Genomic DNA, 6,511 nt, shown 5'->3' on the forward strand with positions numbered 1-6,511 from the left:
TAGAGTGTATGGTATAGAGTGTAGAGTGTAGGGTATAGAGTGTAGAAAGTAGGGTATAGTGTGTAGGGTATAGAGTGTAGAGTGTAGGGTATAGAGTGTAATGTATAGAGTGTAGATTGTATGGTATAGAGTGTAGGGTATAGAGTGTATAGTGTAGGGTATAGAGTGTAGAGTGTAGGGTATAGAGTGTAGGGTATAGAGTGTTGGGATATAGAGTGTAGGGTATAGAGTGTCGGGTATAGAGTGTAGGGTATAGATTGTAGGGTATAGAGTGTAGGGTATAGAGTATATAGTATAGGGTATAGAGTGTAGGGTATAGAGTGTAGAGTGTAGGGTATAGAGTGTAGGGTATAAAGTGTAGGGTGTAGAGTGTAGGGTATAGAGTGTAGAGTGTAGGGTATAGAGTGTATGGTATAATGTGTAGGGTATAGAGTGTAGGGTGTAGAGTGTAGGGTACAGAGTGTAGGGTATAGAGTGTAGGGTATAGAGTGTAAAGTGTAGGGTATATAGTGTAGGGTATAGAGTATAGAATGTAGGGTATAGAGTGTAGGGTATAGAGTGTAGAGTGTAGGGTATAGAGTGTAGGGTATAGAGTGTATGGTATAGAGTAGGGTATAGAGTGTAGGGTATATAGTGTAGAGTGTAGGGTATAGAGTGTAGAGTGTAGGGTATAGAGTGTAGGGTATAAAGAGTAGAGTGTAGGGTATAGAGTGTAGAGTGTAGGGTATGGAGTGTATGGTATAGAGTGTAGGGTATAGAGTGTAGAGTATAGAGTGTTGGGTATAGAGTGTAGAGTGTAGGGTATAGAGTGTAGGGTATATAGTGTAGGGTATAGAGTGTAGGGTATATAGTGTAGGGTATAGAGTGTATGGTATACAGTATAGAGTGTAGGGTATAGAGTGTAGGGTATAGAGTGTATGGTATAGAGTGTAGGGTATAGAGTGTTGGGTATAGATTGTAGGGTATAGAATGTAGAGTGTAGTGTATATAGTATAGGGTATAGAGTGTATGGTGTAGAGTGTAGGGTATAGAGTGTATAGTGTAGGGTATAGAGTGCAGGGTATAGAGTGTATGGAATAGAGTGTATGGAATATAGTGTACGGTATAGAGTGTAGAGAGTAGGGTATAGAGTGTAGGGTATAGAGCGTAGGGTGTAGGGTATAGATTGTAGGGTATAGAGTGTAGGGTATAGAGTGTAGAGTGTAGGGTATAGAGTGCATGGTATAGAGTGTAGGGTGTAGAGTGTATGGTATAGAGTGTACAGTATAGAGTGTATGGTATAGAGTGTAGAGTGTAGGGTATAGAGTGTATGGTATAGAGTGTAGGGTGTAGAGTGTATAGTATAGAGTGTAGGGTACAGAGTGTAGAGTGTAGGGTATAGAGTGTATGGTATAGAGTGTAGGGTGTAGAGTGTATAGTATAGAGTGTAGGGTACAGAGTGTAGAGTGTAGGGTATAGAGTGTAGAGTGTAGGGTATAGAGTGTAGGGTATAGAGTGTAGGGTATAGAGTGTAGAGTGTAGTATATAGAGTGTAGAGTGTAGGGTATAAAGTGTAGGGTATATAGTGTAGGGCATAGAGTGTAGGGTATAGAGTGTAGGGTATAGAGTGTATGGTATAGAGTGTAGAGTGTAGGGTATAGAGTGTAGAAAGTAGGGTATAGTGTGTAGGGTATAGAGTGTAGAGTGTAGGGTATAGAGTGTAGGGTATAGAGTGTAGATTGTATGGTATAGAGTGTAGGGTATAGAGTGTATAGTGTAGGGTATAGAGTGTAGAGTGTAGGGTATAGAGTGTAGGGTATAGAGTGTTGGGATATAGAGTGTAGGGTATAGAGTGTCGGGTATAGAGTGTAGGGTATAGATTGTAGGGTATAGAGTGTAGGGTATAGAGTATATAGTATAGGGTATAGAGTGTAGGGTATAGAGTGTAGAGTGTAGGGTATAGAGTGTAGGGTATAGAGTGTAGGGTATAGAGTGTAGGGTATAGAGTGTAGAGTGTAGGGTATAGAGTGTAGGGTATAGAGTGTAGAGTGTAGGGTGTAGAGTGTAGGGTATAGAGTGTATGGTATAGAGTGTATGGTATAGATTGTAGGGTATAGAGTGTAGGGTATAGAGTGTAGAGTGTAGGGTATAGCGTGTAGGGTATAGAGTGTAGATTGTATGGTATAGAGTGTAGGGTATAGAGTGTATAGTGTAGGGTATAGAGTGTAGAGTGTAGGGTATAGAGTGTTGGGATATAGAGTGTAGGGTATAGAGTGTAGGGTATAGAGTGTAGGGTATAGATTGTAGGGTATAGAGTATAGGGTATAGAGTGTAGGGTATAGAGTATATAGTGTAGGGTATAGTGTGTAGGGTATAGAGTGTAGAGTGTAGGGTATAGAGTGTAGGGTATAGAGTGTAGGGTATAAAGTGTAGAGTGTAGGGTATAGAGTGTAGGGTATAGAATGTAGGGTATAGAGTGTAGGGTATAGAGTGTAGAGTGTAGGATATAGAGTGTAGAGTATAGAGTGTAGAGTGTAGGGTATAGAGTGTAGAGTGTAGGGTATAGAGTGTAGGGTATAGAGTGTATGGTATAGAGTGTAGGGTATAGAGTGTAGGGTAAAGAGTGTAGAGTGTAGGGATTAGAGTGTAGGGTATAGAGTGTAGGGTATAGAGTGTAGAGTGTAGGGTATAGAGTGTAGGGTATAGAGTGTACGGTATAGATTGTTGGGATATAGAGTGTAGGGTATAGAGTGTAGGGTATACAGTGTAGGGTATAAAGTGTAGAGTGTAGGGTATAGAGTGTAGGGTATAGAGTGTAGGGTATAGAGTGTAGGGTATAGAGTGTAGGGTATTGAGTGTAGAGTGTAGAGTGTAGGGTATAGAGTGTAGAGTTTAGGGTATAGAGTGTAGGGTATAGAGTGTTGGGATATAGAGTGTAGGGTATAGAGTGTCGGGTATAGAGTGTAGGGTACCCTACACTCTATACCTTACACTCTATACCTTACACTCTCCACTCTACACCCTACACTCTATACCCCACACTCTATACCCTACACTCTACACTTTATACCCTACACTCTATACCCTACACTCTATACCCTACACTCTATACCCTAAACTCTACACTCTATACCCTACACTCTATACCCTACACTATATACTCTATACCCTACACTCTATACCCTACACTCTATACCCTAAAATCTATACACTACACTCTATACCCTACACTCTATATCCCAACACTCTATACCCTACACTCTATACCCTACACTCTACACTCTATACCCTACACTATACACTCTATACCCTACACTCTATACCATACAATCTACACTCTATACCCTACACTCTATACCCTACACTCTACACTCTATACCCTACACACTATACCCTACTTTCTACACTCTATACCCTACACTCTACACTCTATACCATACACTCTATACCCTACACTCTATACCCTACACACTATACCCTACTTTCTACACTCTATACCCTAAACTCTACACCCTACACTCTATAACATACACTCTATACCCTACACTCTATACCTTACACTCTATACCCTACACTCTCCACTCTACACCCTACACTCTACACTCTATACCCTACACTCTATACCCTACAATCTACACTATATACCCTACACTCTATACCCTACACTCTATACCCTACACTCTATACCCAACACTCTACACTCTATACCCTACACTCTATACCCTATACTATATACTCTATACCCTACACTCTATACCCTACAATCTATACCCTACACTCTATACCCGACACTCTATACCCTACACTCTATATCCCAACACTCTATACCCTACACTCTATACCCTACACTCTACACTCTATACCCTACACTATACACTCTATACCCTACACTCTATACCATACAATCTACACTCTATACCCTACACTCTATACCCTACACTCTACACTCTATACCCTACACACTATACCCTACTTTCTACACTCTATACCCTACACTCTACACTCTATACCATACACTCTATACCCTACACTCTATACCCTACACTCTATACCCTACACTATATACCCTACACTTTATACCCTACACTCTACACTCTATACCCTACACTCTATACCCTACACTCTAATCCCTACACTCTACACTCTTTACCCTACACTCTATACCCTACACTCTATACCATACACTCTATACCCTACACTCTATACCCTACACTCTACACTCTATACCCTACACTCTACACTCTATACTCTACACTCTATATCCTACACTCTACACTCTATACCCTACACTCTATACCCTACATTCTATACCCTACACTCTATACCCTACACTCTACACTTTATACCCTACACTCTATACCCTACACTCTATACCCTACACTCTACACTCTATACCCTACACACTATACCCTACACTATATACTCTATACCCTACACTCTATACCCTATACTCTATACCCTACAATCTATACCCTACACTCTATACCCTACACTCTATACCCTACACTCTATATCCCAACACTCTATACCCTACACTCTATACCCTACACTCTACACTCTATACCCTACACTATACACTCTATACCCTACACTCTATACCATACAATCTACACTCTATACCCTACACTCTATACCCTACACTCTACACTCTATACCCTACACTCTATACCCTACAATCTATACCATACACTCTATACCATACACTCTATACCCTACACTCTACACCCTACACTCTACACTCTATACCCTACACTCTATACCCTACACTCTACACTCTATACCCTACACTCTATACCCTACACTCTATACCCTACACTCTATACCCTACACTCTACACTCTATACCCTACACTCTATACCCTATACTATATACTCTATACCCTACACTCTATACCCTACAATCTATACCCTACACTCTATACCCGACACTCTATACCCTACACTCTATATCCCAACACTCTATACCCTACACTCTATACCCTACACTCTACACTCTATACCCTACACTATACACTCTATACCCTACACTCTATACCATACAATCTACACTCTATACCCTACACTCTATACCCTACACTCTACACTCTATACCCTACACACTATACCCTACTTTCTACACTCTATACCCTACACTCTACACTCTATACCATACACTCTATACCCTACACTCTATACCCTACACTCTATGCCCTACACTATATACCCTACACTTTATACCCTACACTCTACACTCTATATACTACACTCTACACTCTATACCCTACACTCTATACCCTACACTCTATACCCTACACTCTACACTCTATACCCTACACTCTACACTCCGTACCCTACACTCTATACTATACACTCTACACCCTACACTCTATACCATACACTCTATACCCTACACTCTACACTCTATACCCTACACTCTACACTCTGTACCCTACACTCTATACTATACACTCTACACCCTACACTCTATACCATACACTCTATACCCTACACTCTACACTCTATACCATACACTCTATACTGTACACTCTATACCATACACTCTACACCCTACACTCTATACCATGCACTCTATACCCTACACTCTACACTCTATACCCTACACTCTATACCCTACAATCTATACCCTACACCCTACGCTCTATACCCTACACTCTATACCCTACTCTCTACACTCTATACCGTACACTATATTCCATACACTCTATTCCATACACTCTATACCCTGCACTCTATACCCTACACTATACACTCTATACCCTACACTCTACACCATACACTCTATACCCTATACTATATACACTACACTCTACATTCTATACCCTACAATCTATACCCAACACTCTATACCCTACACTCTATACCATACACTCTATACCCTACACTCTATACCCTACACTCTATACTGTATACCATACACTCTATACCCTACACTATATACCCTACACTCTATACCCTACACTATATACCCTACACTCTATACCCTACACTCTACACTCTATACCCAACACTCTATACTCTACACTCTATACCCTACACTCTATACCATACACTCCATACCCTACACTCTACACTCTATACCCTACACTCTACTCTTTATACCCTACACTCTATACCCTACACTCTACACCCTACACTCTACACTCTATACCCTACACTCTATACCCTACTCTATACCATACACTCTATACCCTACACTCTATACCCTACACTCTACACTCTATACCCTACACTCTATACCCTACACTCTATACTCTATACCCTACACTATATACCCTACACTTTACACTCTATACCCTACACTCTATACCCTACACTCTGTACCCTACACTCTACACCCTACACTCTATACCCTACACATTATACCATACACTCTATACCCTACACTCTACACTCTATACCCTACACTCTACACCCTACACTCTATACCCTACACTCTATACCCTACACTCTACACTCTATACCCTACACTCTATACCCTATACTATATACTCTATACCCTACACTCTATACCCTACAATCTATACCCTACACTC

Source organism: Ranitomeya imitator, unplaced genomic scaffold, assembly GCF_032444005.1.
Source record: "Ranitomeya imitator isolate aRanImi1 unplaced genomic scaffold, aRanImi1.pri SCAFFOLD_569, whole genome shotgun sequence".
Classification (NCBI taxonomy): Eukaryota; Metazoa; Chordata; class Amphibia; order Anura; family Dendrobatidae; genus Ranitomeya; species Ranitomeya imitator.